This window comes from Macaca nemestrina, chromosome 8 (genome assembly GCF_043159975.1).
Source record: "Macaca nemestrina isolate mMacNem1 chromosome 8, mMacNem.hap1, whole genome shotgun sequence".
NCBI classification, from domain to species: Eukaryota; Metazoa; Chordata; class Mammalia; order Primates; family Cercopithecidae; genus Macaca; species Macaca nemestrina.
In genome coordinates this window covers 52,427,108-52,443,505 of record NC_092132.1, presented here as the reverse complement: position 1 = coordinate 52,443,505, position 16,398 = coordinate 52,427,108, and the positions used below count along the sequence as shown (strand labels likewise).

Below are 16,398 nucleotides of genomic sequence, written 5' to 3'. Positions count from 1 at the left end.
TCTAATTAAAAATAGAAGCAAAGAATAGAAAATAAAAAGAAAAAATATGTCTTAACTTAAATAATATAACTAAGAACTAAAAATAAAGTTACTTTCCCAGTGAAAATATGCTCTAGGCAGAAAAAAAATGACTAAAATATCAAAATGGAAAATTAGAAAGTGGTCTACTTAATAACAAAGGCTAAGTCTTAATGAAAGTCTACTACATTTCCTGGGATAATTTGATGATATACAGAAAATAATGAGTAAATTATTTCTCAAGTGTGATATATCTAGGAAATAGATCAGTGAAACAAAAAGAGTAATATCACAGCATACAAACAGAAAATTCACATATAGACAGAAAAAATCACAGTTTACATTGCATTCATGTTTAAAATCAAACATCACTTTTTCACATTTTGAAGATTTCCCCCCCTAAATATGGAAAGAAAAACAAGTCAGAGCTTTAATATAATATTTTTTTTCCAACCTGGAACAGCTGCAAAAAACAAATCTTTCTGGAGATAAGCTTGGTTATAAATATCAACATTCCCTTTAAATAAGGGAGTCCAGTTTTCATACCATCTGCCTCTTTCTAAAAGGGAAAAAGTATGAAAATCACAAACCAGGACATTCCCTTTCAAATAAAGCACTTAAAAATGAATGTAGTAAAAAGGCTATGAACTACTCTGAACTCCTATCTTTAAAATTGCCCTATTTAGCTCATATCAGAAAATGGGATTTTTTGAAAGCAAACAACTTTTATTCAATGAATAAACTGCCTAAAGCAATTAATATTTTTAAGTGTTGTTTTCTAATTTTTTCACATTACTGGCCATAATAATAATCTTTGATTGAACCATATTTCTCCTTTATGTGTCATACTCCCTACCTTTTACTTTTCATTTTTTATTTTATTTATTTATTTGTTTGTTTGTTTATTTATTTATTTTTGAGACGGAGTCTCGCTCTGTTGCCCAGGCTGGAGTGCGGTGGCGAGATCTCGGTTCACTGCAAGCTCCGCTTCCCGGGTTCACGCCATTCTCCTGCTTCAGCCTCTGGGTAGCTGGGACCACAGGCGCCTGCCACCACGCCCGGCTAATTTTTTTGTTTTTGTATTTGTAGTAGAGACGGAGTTTCACCGTTTTAGCCAGGATGGTCTCGATCTCCTGACCTCACGATCCGCCCGCCTCGGCCCCCCAAAGTGCTAGGATTACAGGCGTGAGCCACCGCACCCGGCTCATTTATTTTTTTAACCACAAGTGTCACCTCTACTTTTTCTAAAAGTTTTTTAGAGCCTAAAGACCTCCATGTTACCTCTTCCAGTACAAAAATTTAATTATTAACAGACTGGACTTTTAATACAGATTCTATCCTCTGCAAAAATCCTTCCTATGCCTCTCTCAACAGTGTTTTTTTTTGTTTGTTTGCTTATATACTTAAGTTTGGACTTAATCTTAAAGCCTTCTTTCGTGGCTGGGCACGGTGGCTCATGCCTGTAATCCCAGCACTTTGGGAGGCCGAGGTGAGTGGATCACCTGGGGTCAGGAGTTTGAGACCAACCTGGCTAATATGGTGAAACTCTGTGTCTACTAAAAATACAAAAAATTAGCTGGGCATGGTGGTGGACGCCTGTAATCCCAGTTACTTGGGAGGCTGAGGCAGGAGAATCGCTTGAACACGTGAGGCAGAGGTTGCAGTGAGCCGAGATTGCACCACTTCATTCTAGCCTGGGCAATAAGAGTGAAACCCTGCCTCAGGAAAAAAAAAAAAAGGCTTCTTTTTTCTTTTGCCCTTCATTATTTTTCATTCTTTGTTAATGGCCTTGTGATTGAACATTTAAATTTTTCACTGTACCATATCATTACTATTTCAATAATGAAACCCATAAACTACATCCATTACTTAATTCTTTAAAATATTCACAAGAAATAATTAATACAAGATGGTTTACCAAATAGAGCAGTCCAGAGGGTTTTACTGGTTACATCTAACGTAAAGGAATATTAAGTGTAGTAACACTGAGATCACTTGAGGGATAGTAGAAGAAAAATAAGACAGGAAAAACATGTCATCTTCTATTTTAACAATATATGTGTTTAGTCAATTCCCTGAATTACAGTGATAGGATTCTGAAAGGCTACTGAAACAAACACACATAGGGAGCCCTGACATAATTAATTCTCCTTTTCATATTCATTCTCTCCCTTATTCTTTTTCTCATACACATAAAAACACACCCATATACTGCAAACAAAAAGAACAAAACTGAATTTTTAATCAGGAGCATTTGTGGTAAAGGCACAAAGATTATGCTTACATTTATCCTTCATAGGAAGGATAAATGGTCCTTCATAGGACCATTTCTTATTTTTTAATTCACTTTTATTCTGTTTTAGCTATGGACCACCTAGGTCTTTAATTATAGAAAACAAAGTTGCTCTACAAATGGCAAATGACATTTAATTGCTTACTTGGAATGTTGCATCTTGAGTAAGGAGGAAGGAGAGAGAGAAATTTCGCCACAGTAATGGTCAACAACATTTAATCTCTAAGTATTTAAAACAAATGATCATTTTATGGCAATCAATATTTCCTCCTTCTCATGATTAATGTAGATATTATGAAATGAAGTGAACAATGAGATTATCAGTGTTGCAACAGAAAAGTTGTTTTACCTTATACCTATCAGCTAGTTTAAAATATTTAAAAGCTCTTTTCATATTAAATTTAGTCCACTGTTTATTTCCTCACTTCCGTGAACAAGAATGCAGGGATCTTTGTTTCTACACTGAAGAATCTCAAACAATAAGGACAATGTCTGTACATGGTATATACTCAACAGACATTTTTGAGTAAAAAATTATCCAAAAGACAATTACATTAACTTGAAACATACATATTTGATGTTTAATTATTGTAAGCTTAATTGCAAATGCTTTGAGTTTTCAAATATAAGCAATTACTAAGTTTAGCCCAGTGCTGCCTCCTTATATATTCTAAATTTGACCTAATGGTTTCTCTGTGCACAGTAAACTGTAACCAGGTCTCTCTGTGCACAGTAAACTGTAACCTTTCCATGTGTAAACAGACTGCAACAGACTTTTGTGCCAATCACTGAGTTTTGGCCAAAGGTGGCCAACTGTTCAAACCAGGCTCAAATGAGGTAAACACCAAGCTGGAACCAATCTGGCTGTTTCTGTACCTAATTTCCGTTTTCCGTACATAACTTTCCTTTTTCTGTCCATAAATCATCCACCACGTGGTTGTGCTAATCTCTCTCTCAGCTTATTCTGGCTTGGGAGGCTTCCTGATTAGAGAATTATTCTTTGCTCAATTAAACTCGTTAAATTTAATTTGTCTAAGTGTTTTCTTTTAATGTTATATTTTATGAGAATCTGAGCCTGATAAAGGGTAGGTTAACTCTTCCCTACTTGTTTCCCTTCTGATTTTGGTCCTTTTTGGTGGTTAACTAAGATAGGCGTATTTAGGTACAGTAAGAATACCTATCTCATATGGCTATGTTGTAATGGTTAAATTAAATAATTTATATTAAGTGCTTCTCACACAGTAGGTGCTCAATAAATGTTATAATCATCATTATATCATGCTGATTTAATTGATTACTATTGAGGCAGTATGCAGTCAAGGAAGGAAGGAAGGAAGGAAGGAAGGAAGGAAGGAAGGAAGGAAGGAAGGAAGGAAGAAAGGAAGGAAGGAAGGAAGGAAGGAAAGTTGATGATCTCACACTCATTTTTGAGCTCCATGTATTTAAGGTTCTTAGGATATAAGAATGGTCTCAGAATACACTAAACCTATAACAACTTAATTACATATACAATGTACAATTTCTGCTAGTATTTGATCATTTAAATATCTTCTATCATCAGCTAAGTGGCTTCCTCAAAAGTATCTTTGGATGATTTTTAAAATGCCAAATTATGTATGCTATCTTATTGTTCATACATGTTTGAAACTCTGGATTAGTAGAGCAACAATTACATTTAGAAAGTAAATCTTTTTATATACACTGGTTTATCCTGAGGACAGACCTTTTTAAGAACAGAGTGCTGTGGTGTATTTCAAAATGGTTCCTTTTCCCCTCCCCCAGGAATTTTTGTCAGATATTTACTGTGAGAACCTAGTCTCACAATATGTATGTATTTACATACTTAATACACGTACGTATGTACATACAAAGGCTTACACACTAGTCCCCATTTTTAAAGCTGCAAACTTAATCTCTAATCATTGTGGGAATTTGCAAATTATCCTCCAGTCTAAGAAAAAATTTCTCAGGTAAACACTTCTACAATTCTTTATTCTGTATTCTCTTCAGGAGTTGTAAACTTCTTGATGTTTTTTCTACTAAGTTTGTAAGTCACAATTCCTCTTACATACCCACTACATGCATTGTGCAGGTCAATACTGTTCCCCTTACTAGAGCAATAGCCTGACTTTAGATAAAACTGGTTCTGCCATAAAAGCCTCAAACTTTTAATTTCCAATGATAAGTTTAGCAACTCAAATATTTAAAATAACCCTAGGTCTAATACATAATGGCAAATAACAAATACAATTTTAGAAAAGCCCTTATAGTACATTCCAACCAATATCTTCCAAAACCTTTAAGAAAATGTCCACAAATATTCTACTTTTCTATTTTCTTTTTGAATATTAAACTTTAGTAAAACATTATACAGATCTCCCTCCATAACCATCGGGGATTGGTTCCAGGACTCCTGTGGAAACCAAAATCCACAGGTGCTGGAATCCCTTACATAAAATGGTGTAGCATTTGCATTAACCTATGTTGTACATTCCCCTGTATTCTTTAAATCATCTTTAGATTATGTATAACATTTAATACAATGTAAAAGCTACATAAACAATTGTTTACTGTATTTTTTTGTTATTTTTTATTGTTGTATGGCTATTTTTATTGTTTTTTTTTTTTTTTTATCCTTAGTGGTTTTGATCTGCAATTGCCTGAATACATGGATGCAAAACCCCTTGATATGGAGGGCCAACTGAAAATTTTTTACTAAAAAATCTGTCATCTAAAAAATATATCATAGGCTTCCAGTTTCCATTTCTGTATGCAAGGAGCTTAGAAGTCACCACTCCATCCCTTTTCCAAGTAAAAAATTAAACAGACTGAAAAATCAGCACGCCTTTTGGATTCTTAAGAAAAATGAGGACACAGAGCACAATTCTGACCCTCAAGATTGGAGAAATAGGCAAATGCAGAAGTCACAGCTTACCAGCCAGAAACCCGTGAGTGGAAAGTGTCAAAGGAACCAGTGGTCTGGTAGAAAAATATGAACTGTAATTGACAAATTGCTAGAAGCTCAGGATGAAAAAGTCTTAATTAAAAACTCTAGGGGAACCAAGACAAAGAAGGACTCCCACACTCTGTGAGTTTCACCACCAGGAGCTCGACTAGCTTCTCACAGTAAATATCTGAGAAATATCCCAGTGGGAGGGGAAAAGGAACCATTTTGAAATATGCTACAGCACTCTGTTATTCTTAACAAGATCCTTCCTCAGGAGAAACTAGTTAATCAAAGGTGAACTTGCTGGGTACTGTCAGAGCCTAACTGACCTGAGGAACGGTAAACCCCTAACTCTAGCCCACTCTAGCTTTCCATGTGGAAGAAGAGAAATACTCAACTCCAGGCCACTCTTGCCATCCTGTCTTCACTAAAGTGGGGGGAAAAGGGAGAAACACTTATGAAGCTCACAGTCTAAAAGCCAATTCTCACTAAATGACTAAGACCTAATAACAGGACTACAGAGAACACCACCTAGCCCCATACGTTACCACCGTGTTACTAGAGGCCTATTTACAGCAGTTCCTTTTATCCAGTACATCATATCCAGCTATCAAGAAAAAAATTACAAGGCATAATAAAAGGCAAAACAAAACAAAAAAAACAAAACAAAAAAACCCCACAATTTGAAGAGATACACAAGCATCAGAACCAGACATGGCAGGGATGTTGAAATTATCAAACTGGAAACTTAAATATGATTAATATGCCAAGGGCTCTAATGGATAAAGTAGACACCATGCAATAACAGATGGAGAATGTAAGCAAAGCGATGGAAATCTTAAGAAGGAACCAAAAAAAATGCTCGTGATCAAAAACACAATAGCAGAAATGAAGAGTGCCTTTGATGAGCTTATTCATAGATTGAACACTAGCTGAGGAAAGATCTCTAAGCTTGAGGTAAATCAATAGAAACCTTCAAAACCAGAAAACAAAGATAACACACACACACACACACACACACACACACACACACACACACAGAGAGAGAGAGAGAGAGAGAGAGAGAGAGAGAGAACAGAATACTCAAAGATTGTGGTACAACTCTAAAAGGTTCCCATATGCATAATGGGAATAGCAGAAGATGAAGAAAATACCAGAAAATATCAGAAGATGAAGAAAAAGATAAGAACAGAAGAAATATTTGAAACAATAATGACTGAGAATAAATGTCAGACACCAAACCATAAATCCAAGAAGCTCAGAGAACATCAAAAACGATAAATGTCAAAAAAAACTACACCTAGGTATATCATCTGAAAATGCTTTTAAATACCTTTTACCTGGATATCTTATACTCCTTTAAATCAGTACAAAGGTATGACAGTCATTAATGCAACTCATTAATCTTACAATTCCCCTTTCCCTCTGGATAGAAGGCAATACTGCACTTCATAGTTCCTCATTCAAAATTTAGCAATTTGCTTTGACCAGTGAAACTCTAAATGCCAGTACGTAATGAGCCACACTCCCTTCCCACTGCTGCAGTGATCATGGAAGTATATTTGGATAAAACCTTCAATATCTTGGGTCCAGAACTGTCCTATCAACTCATTTTGGATATGTAGTTTGTGTGTTAAGATATTGAAATTTGGGCTTGCTTTTTCTACAGTATAACCTGAGCTCCTCTGACTGATACAAAGGATTACTTTTCTCCAAAAGCCTTTCATAAGTACGACATAGTCTGATTTAAATGCTGCTTCTCCAAGTGATGACAGCATTCTATTCATACTCTTATTATAAAACAATACTATAGTAATATGGCTGCTGGAATTATCCATTTCCTTTGTTAAACTATACTCCTGAAGGTAGGAACTGTTAATGCCTAGCTCTTAGTAAGTAGTTAAAACACATTTACTGGATTCACTGATCATTCATGCATTCACTCATCAAAGGCCAGGGGCCACTCTGGTTACTAGAGATAGAGTGAAAACAGAGCAAACGAAAATTCCTGCCTTCATATGCCTTATATTCTTATGAGGAATAATGATAATAAGCAAGACAAATAAGTGTAAATACATAGTTTAACAGATAGTGACAAAAATCATAGAGCAAAGAAAAAATATAAAGCGTTGGATGGTCATCAGGTAAGACTCCATTTAGAAGGTGAACTTTTAATAAAGACCAAAAGAAAAGGAAGGAAATTGGTCAAGCAATTGCTATATATGGATGAAGAACAATTCAGTAGAAAGAATAGCAAGTGTAAAAATTCTAAGATGAGAAAATGCCTGGCATGTTAGAGAGCAAAAAGGAAGGCAGTATGCCCAGGCCAAGAGGATGATGATGAGAACAGTTAAAGATGAAATTAGAGGAGTAACAATGGTTCAAGTATTGTAGAGACATTTAGGCCAGTTTAAAAGCTTTATTTAGATTTGATGTTGAGTAAAATGAAGAGCTATTTAAAGGCTTTGAGTAGAGTGAGGAGTGGGAAAGAACAGTAAGCGATTAGGTCAGAGATAAACAGAGGCCGATATTCTTCCATTTTATGTCATATTTCCTCTCTCCACAATACACGAGAAAAATGGATGTATCAACTTACTAAGAAATATTGCTAAGTAAATGATATTTTATGATGATATTAATCTGTTCATTATTTAATATGCAGGAGAGTGATTAAAACCAATAAATAATTACCAAAATATTGCAATATACCAAAGTATAATGATGCACTAAACATCAAGACAGACCAAGAATTTAATGTAGCAACAAATCTTAATAGACAATTGATAATACTAAACATTTAACAAATAAATCAGTTATAAATGTATGGCTTTATAAATGTTACTTCATTTATTTGGATTTGCTGAAATATCACAAAATAAATACAAGTAAAAACATTTCCTTATTGTGATACTGCCTTCCATAAGAAAAAACTATGCTTGGAACCCAGGTTCATTGCCAGAAGAAAACAACCCAAAGCAATAAGTACAAAGTGAAAGAAAACAAACCACAAATCAAAACACCTTTTGCAAAATGTTCAAATAAACACACCTTGCGTTGTGTCTTTGATGCTGCCAAGTCTAAACTCTGGAGAGCTGCCAAGGGGTAAGATGTTTCCAAAGCCAAGGTCTTTAGTTAGGTAGCTGTGCTTGCATTCCTGGCAAATTCAATTCCAAATACCAAAAATAATATTCTTGGTGATTTTTCTTACTGAAATTCAAAACAAAGTATATAGAAATAGTAAATGGATGATCTCCAGTTCCCTAATTGTCCACAAATTTAAATCACAGGGAAAACATTTCCAAAAGGTGTTTCTTGGTTTGCTAACTGTTATTTATTCAATCTGAATATGTTTCTATGCGAAATATAATTGGAAATTGTTGCATATTATGCCCCATTTTAACAAGGCACATTCTCATATTATTATGAAGGCTCTGAGAAGTACTGTAACAGAAAAATCTGTTTAAATTTATGTGACCCAGTGTGTCTTAAACAATTATCTGAAAAGTAGCAGAAGATGCTTCTACTGTTTTCTAAAGTCAAGCATAAATGTAAAGAGACTGATATAAAATTATTTTGTTATTTTAATTTGCACAAGGCTGACTTAAAAAACAATTATATTTATTCAGTCTTAAATGTTTAAGTATATGTTATTTTCTAAATGCCCATTTTAAAAGCACCATGGAATAACAAGCAGGTAATGCATGATTTATTCATTTTTGTACAGTGAATATTTACCGAATACCTATTAAATGCCAGGCAATGAACTTATATCTAGTTTTACACTGCAATTGCTCTCATGTGGATAAGAATATAAAATTTAAATATTTCCAAACTGCTGTCTAATAATAATACCAAATCAAAATTTAACCCCAACTATTCGGGAACACAAGCTTTACTTTACTAATTCTAATGAGATAATTAATAATAGCAATTTTGGGGTTGCTTTTAAATAGTGTTAACAATACAAGTCAAGAGTAATAATATGAAAGAATAATCTTTTTTAACAAAGGTGCTACAAAATAATAAAGTGGGACCCTTACCTCACAGCAAACACAAAACTTTATTCAAGATGAATCACAGAACTAAATGCAAAGACTAAAACTATAAAACATTTAAAGGAAAACATGGGAATAAAACTTTATTACTTTGAGTTAGAAAATAGTCTCTTAGACACAGCACCAAAAGCACAAGCAACAAAATAAAAAACAAATTGAAGTGCATTAAAATAAAAATTTTGTGCTTTAAAGAACATGACCAAAAAAGTGCAAAGACAGTCCACAGAATAGAAGAAAATACTTGCACACCATATATATGATAAAGGTCTTATGCCCAGAATATAGAAAGAATTCTCACAGCTCAACATAAAAGATCAAATAGTACAATTTTTAAATGGGCAAAATATTTGAACAATTTTCCAGAGAAGACATACAAATTGCCAAAAAGCACATGAAAAGATGCTCAACATCAGTAGTCGTTAGGAATATCCAAATAAAAACCATGATGAGATACCACTTTACTCCTAGTAGGAAGGCTATTTTAAAAAAAAATGCAAGAGGAGATGAGGATGTAGAGAAACTGGAACCTTCATACATTGCTGGTAGAAATGTAAAATGATACAGCCACACTTGGAAAAATTTGGCAGCTCCTCAAAAATCCAAATACAGAGTTACTGCGTTACCAGCAATTTTACTCTTAGATATATATATCCAAGAAAAATGAAAACATTTCTGCACAAAAACTTATATACAAATGCTCATACCAGCGTTATTCTCTTTTTTTTTTTTTTTTTTTTTGAGACAGAGTCTCACTCCGTCGCCCAGGCTGGAGTGCAGTGGCCGGATCTCAGCTCACTGCAAGTTCCTCCTCCCGGGTTCATGCCATTCTCCTGCCTCAACCTCCCAAGTAGCTGGGACTACAGGGGCCCGCCACCACGCCTGTCTAATTTTTTGTATTTTCAGTAGAGACGGGGTTTCACCGTGTTAGCCAGGATGGTCTAGATCTCCTGACCTCGTGATCTGCCCGCCCCGGCCTCCCAAAATGCTGGGATTACAGGCATGAGCCACCGCCTCCGGCCATAGCAGCATTATTCTAATAGCCGAAAAGTAGAAACAACTCATGATGAACAGGTATATAAATGTTGTTTATATCGATATGATGGAATATTAAAAAGAATGAAATACTGATAATGCTGCAACATGGATGAACCTTGTAAACATGTGTCTAAGTGAAAGAAGTCAGTCACAAAAGTCCACTTAATACATAACTTCTATTGTTCCCTTTATATGAAATGTCCAGAATGGGAAGGTCAATAGAGAAAGAAAATAGATCAGTGGTTGCTTAAGGGGGCGGAGGCAGAAGGGATGGGAACTGACATAATGGGTACAGAATTTCTAGTTGAGATAATGAAAATATTCTGAAATTAGATAGTTGCACAATATTGGGAGTATTCTAAAAACCCCTGAATTGTACACTTTAAAATGGTAAACCTTATGATTGTGAAATATAGCTCAATAAAGCTGTTATTACAAGTGCCATAAAAATACAAGTCTACAGTCCTTATCTAAAATGTTTGGGCCAGATATGTCTTGAATGATTTTAGATTATAAAAATGTAATAAATCCCATCTACTATAATTACGTAACACTCCTGAAAGGATGTGGGGGAAGCACATTAATACTTCATAGAAAAATCTTACGCCTACTAATTACGTAAATAGTCCCATGTCATTTCAAGTCTGGTTTTTGTCTCAATTAAGTTTGTAGAAAACTTGACAAAGTTTAATTCTGCAATTTGTGGATTTTGAAAATGCAAGTGATGGGTGTTAGGAGCCTTATTAATGATGATTGTTAATATTAGTAATAATAGCAGCTACCCATTTGTTGACTAGCAACTAATGTGGCAAACACTTTGGTAAGCATATCACATATCATAAATTTTCATAACATTTCTGTGTGATAGGTACAATTTCCCAACTGAGGAAACTGAGTTTCCTAATGATTAACTGACTTGCCCAAACATGCAAAGTTGACAGGGAAAGGAGCAGAGATTTGAACTCAAATCTATCTGATCATAGAGCTTACTTCTCTTTCCTCTATGTATTAGAGTATGTTCAGACCATTCGCCAGAACTACAGACTCTACCTCTGTAAAATGGAGTAAGGGCCTTTTTACATATACATACAAGTATACATAAGCATATATACATATATGTAAGTAGGTATATAAATATACATATGTATGTAGGTATATAAATATACACATATGTATGTTTATACACATATATACATATACACATATATACATACACATATATATGTGAAGTAAGAATGAAACAAAGTATTTTTATGAAAATGTGTCAAATATAAAGGTCTACATAACTATGAGACAACATCATCTGAATAACTATTTTCATTATATATCTAAATCAAGGTTCAAAGGGGATATGTATTCAGTCAAATTCTACAAAGGCATTCCAAACAAATGTATTAATTTTATTAGAAGAAATGCTAAGCATTAATTTAAACATTGTTTTTAAATATCTAAGCAAAGAAAATCTAAATATATTCAAGTGGTCTATAACTAAACTATCATCTCAAGCTTTCATAAAGTTTTTATAAGCCATATGTAAAAGTGATGCAGTATGCAAGCATATACATTATGTTTTGTCTTAAAGCAGTTCTATCTACTGAGAAACAAAAACAGATTATGTGTTTACTTTATAAGTAACTTCTTAATATTCTAAAAATGTTAATGATTTACGTTTATTTAACAGCCTACTCACATAAGTTTACCTACCACGTAAGTTCCTAGAGTAACTAGGGGATTGTTTATATATTCCCCCTAAAAGGAAAACCTATGTATACCTCTATACAACTTTTATTCCATGAAAGTATAATCATAGAATTAAAGGATTTTATAAGGTGTGGTACAGTATTTGAAAAAGCTTCAGAACCATTTTAAAATACCAATTCGATCATGTTGCTCTCCATTTGAAAACCTGAAATGGATCCTCATTGCCTACAAGATGCAAATAGTTTTGCATGTCATATAAGAGGCTTCTCAGCCTTTGCCAGCAGGTTCATATTGCCTCAACTCTAGCCACTTTTCTCTAGATTAGGCCCCAATCACTAAACTTCTTTTGATTTTCCACCACAAGAACCCATTGACAGCTTAATAGCTTTCCAAATCTTGTTATACTTATTTCAATGTTGCTCAGCCCTAGCCATGTCTAACTTGAATTCATAGGCACCCTTCATGACCCCATTTCAATCAATTACGTACTTTCTCTGTACAATTCACCTATACCTGCTGGACAAATCTTTGGTTATCTGATTGATATGTAACTCACTTATTAAATATTGTACATACTTATCTCTATAAACATCTAGAATTTTGGCATATAATGGTATCCATTATTTCTTATTATAATATTGAAATATTTTATTTCATCTTTGGAAATAAAACTGTAAAATATGTACATGAATTTTGTTTTGTTTATGGAATAGAGATGGAAAAGAGAAGATGTGGATTACAAAATGCAAACAATAAGAGATTCCTGAGGTTAACATTAACCCATATTAGACCAAAGAGATGCTGGGGTAAGTCAAAAGTACAATTTTGGCCAGGCGCGGTGGCTCACGCCTGTAATCCCAACACTTTGGGAGGCTGAGGTGGGCGGATCACCTCAGGTTGGGAGTTCGAGACCAGCCTGACCAACATGGAACAACCCTGTCTCTACTAAAAATACAAAATTAGCCGGGTGTGGTGGTGCATTCCTGTAATCCCAGCTACTCGGGAGGCTGAGGCAGGAAATTCGCTTGAACCAGGGAGGCAGAGGTTGTGGTGAGCTGAGATCGCTCCACTGCACTCCAGCCTGGGCAACAAGAGTGAAACTCTGTCTCAAAAAAAAAAAAAAAAAAACACACACAATTTCACATTTTTCTCAAAATATTTGACAATGTTCTTTTCACTTGTTTAAATACCAGAATATGCTTTAAGAGGTTATGATCAAAGGGCATTTGGGATAAAACATAGATTACATGGCTTTGTAAGATAGCAACAATTAACTGAACATTGGTAGTTTCTGTTTGTTAGCGCTCAAAAAAAAAGTACCATAGGAAAGGGGATCCCAAAAGGGAACTGCAGATGACTGAAGGCCCTGAACTAAGGTATGCTATGGTAAGAGGCACTGTGGAAGAAAGGCAAAAGCCCCACTCTACTCCCAGCTATGTAGCCCTGGGTAAAAGTTACTTAGTCTCTCTGTAGGATGAGGCAAGTGGGAGAGAATAATTTCCTTATCCCTAAAGAAGTTGAACAAAAACAGGGTCCATTTAGGCTTAAAATTGTGCGTTTTTCTGAGGAGCAAGTCAATAGCTTTCCTTGGTTTCTCAAAGTGGTAAATGACACCAAAAAGGTTAGTCATCCTTGCATTAAAAGGTAATGTTTCCCAATCTTGTCAGGTGTGTGTGTATATATATATATATATACACCTAGTGATATTAAAGCGGAAAAAGTATCGTTCAAGACATTACAGGTGCTACCTAACCAGAGCCAACACAGAATCAATAATGAACAGACGAGCGAATTTCTTCCCCATTTCTAAATAACCCAAAGATTAAAAAAAAAATCACAAAGGAAATTTGAAAATACTTAAAGCTGAATGGCAATACTTATACGTGTTTATAAATTCAGATCATATAGACAAAAACATTGAGTGTAATCAATAATGCTTTACATTTGTGTAGATCATAAATGATACTTTCACAATCAATTATTCCTCATTTTTTAGGGCATATCCTAGAGGCTTCAATTTACAGATAATAAAACAATTACGATAGTTATTGCCCAAGGACAAACATTTCTTAACCCTGCCAGTTTCCGGACTTGTAGGCCCATGCTCTTTCCAATGTTAACAAGCAGTACAAGCTTCCTTCCTGGGGGTTTACACGGTAAACCTGGCAGAGGGAAGTAAAAGATTTTTACCTCTTCTGTGTTTTCTTTCTGGAATGTACTCTGTCTCCGAATCATTGGCAGACAGAGTATATGAGCAAACAAAGGGAGATTTGAAATGGTTATCTAAGGTTACCATCTCATACCATACTTGTTGATCATTAAGTATGAGCCGAGTGAAGCAAAAACAGCTCTACAGGTTTAGCACACCTCTCCACAGTAGAGAATGAAAGGGAGATTATACATTGGGGCTCCTCCAGCAATAAATTGCTTCAACTTCTTCAGGAGGCTTATTAAGCTCAAACAAGCAGCAGAGAACTCCAAGTAGGAGAAACCTGATCTCCAATCCCCTTTTCCTAGACATCCACGTGGACACCAACATCTGATGGATTCAGGAATTCACCAAGCTCCAAGAAAAATACCCCTGCCCCCCAACCTCACCACTACCAATAAAGCCACCTAGTCCTGTCTGAGTCTCTTCTCTGCAAATGTTTTGGTATGCAAATACTCGTTCATTAATAAGAGGAAGCGGGAGAAAGAGTGGAGAGGAGTACCACGGGAAAGGGGGCCCCATAAGGGAACTGCAGAACCCAGAGAGCTGCACAGAGAAATAAGCGGCCGCGAGTTATCGGACATCACAAAGGAGCCAATCCCGAGCCGCGTGGAAGACCTTGGAAGATGGGCGGGCCTAACATGTCCAGGGCCCAGCGGCTGGCGCCAGACAAGCTGGCAGGGCGGGAACCGCGCGTTCCTTAGCAACCGCAACGGCCACGCCCACCGAACCTAGCACCCTCCATCCCCCACCCCGCAGCCAGCGCCCTGCTCCTCGGGAACGGGTCCTTCAGTGATCATCGTACCTACTGGGTTTCCTGGACTCCGGGTTTCTCTTGCAGAGCCTCCCTCCGCCCAGCCCGCCCAAGTGCCGCTCCCAGGGACGGAACGATCGTCTCCTAAACGCTTTAGGGCTCGCTAAGGAGGTGCGCCCGTTTTCATTCCCGGACCCCGAGCTTCCTGGGCAGGGTCTCCCCAATCCCCTCGCATTCGCCGGACACACACCTCAGCTCTGCCAAGGCAAGGGCCGACAAACTTCGTGTCCGGTGGGAAATGTTGCTGTCCACGGTCCTGTCACTCAGGGGCAGGGGCGGGACGAGCCAGCCGCACACCCCTACACTCAAAGGGTGAGGCGGAAAAGAGGCGGGGCTATGCCTGCAGGGGCGGGACCAGGCCTCAGCCTGCTCTCGGATTGGTCGGCCTTTCTCCCGCCTCTACGCCGGTCCAGGACGCAAAGGCGCTGGACCTGAGGCCTTTCCCTCATTTTGATACCACGCTGGAGTGCTAATACCTATCTCACGAGGTGACTGTAGAAATTAAAAATAAAGGCTGTGGCTTGTTTTGTAAATATAAAACGGAAAACTATGTTATTTTGATTACTGAACCCTCCCATCTCACACACACACACTCTCCAATTCACAGGATCATCCGTAAGAAGCATCCCTAAGTGGAAGGGTGCACTGTCTGTGTAAACAATGAATTCGTTGCACATTCAAACAGCAAAAAAGAAAAGAATCGTTTTATATTAACATTAACCAGAGATTAATAAATTTAGGAAAGACTGCAAAACATGACCTACAATTAAGATTTAGGAACCTCTGTTCAGGTACTCAATCTTCACATCTACAAAATGGGAATGAAATATTAAGATGTTAGTTATTTGAAAAGTATTCGAATATTGAATGCTTTATACATTATACTCATGTAATCCTTACAAAACCCACTAAAAGTATCCACAGCCTATGAACAATGAAACACAGGCTAAGAAAGACTAGATTTATTCAATCTAAGTGCCTGCAGTCATCATTTTTAATATTGTGGTAAACTAAATCTAAAATTCCTTCAAAAAATTATGCAACCTCCAGTTTAATTTTTATCTTGCTCACATAAAAGTCACCTTCCTCTAGGCCAGCCCCATCATATCTTTTTTCAAAAGCCCTTGAGAAAGAAAGTAGCATACAAAAAAAAAAACTGAGACAAGTATAAATAGACTAACCAGAAGGCTTTCTGAAATCTCACAGGATATTATGGCCAGGAATTGAATCCAAAATGTAATTTTATTTTCTGTCCTCCTAAATCATTTTCTGGTCTCCAGTTCCTCTCCCAGAAATAAAGGTAGAGTTAAATGAGATTATATTAAT

General features: G+C 36.2%; 1 protein-coding gene across 7 annotated transcripts in view; it reads right to left on the bottom strand.

The window, feature by feature from the left end:
- The window catches only part of LOC105497260 (triple QxxK/R motif containing), a 69,846-nt gene extending 54,438 nt beyond the window's left edge, over positions 1 to 15,408 (bottom strand). For 2 of the 7 annotated variants that reach the window (XM_011768254.2, XM_011768255.2), the window contains exons 1-2: positions 15,263 to 15,408; positions 8,307 to 8,465 (exon numbers count right to left, since the gene is read on the bottom strand). The gene's annotated coding sequence lies outside the window, so the exon portion shown is untranslated. Of the gene's footprint in view, positions 1 to 8,306; positions 8,466 to 14,760; positions 14,847 to 14,876; positions 14,930 to 15,063; positions 15,197 to 15,262 lie in introns of those variants that run through there. The other 5 variants (XM_011768257.2, XM_011768258.2, XM_011768256.2 and 2 more) reach the window with 4 other exon arrangements.
- Between the last annotated feature and the right edge of the window lie 990 nt (positions 15,409 to 16,398).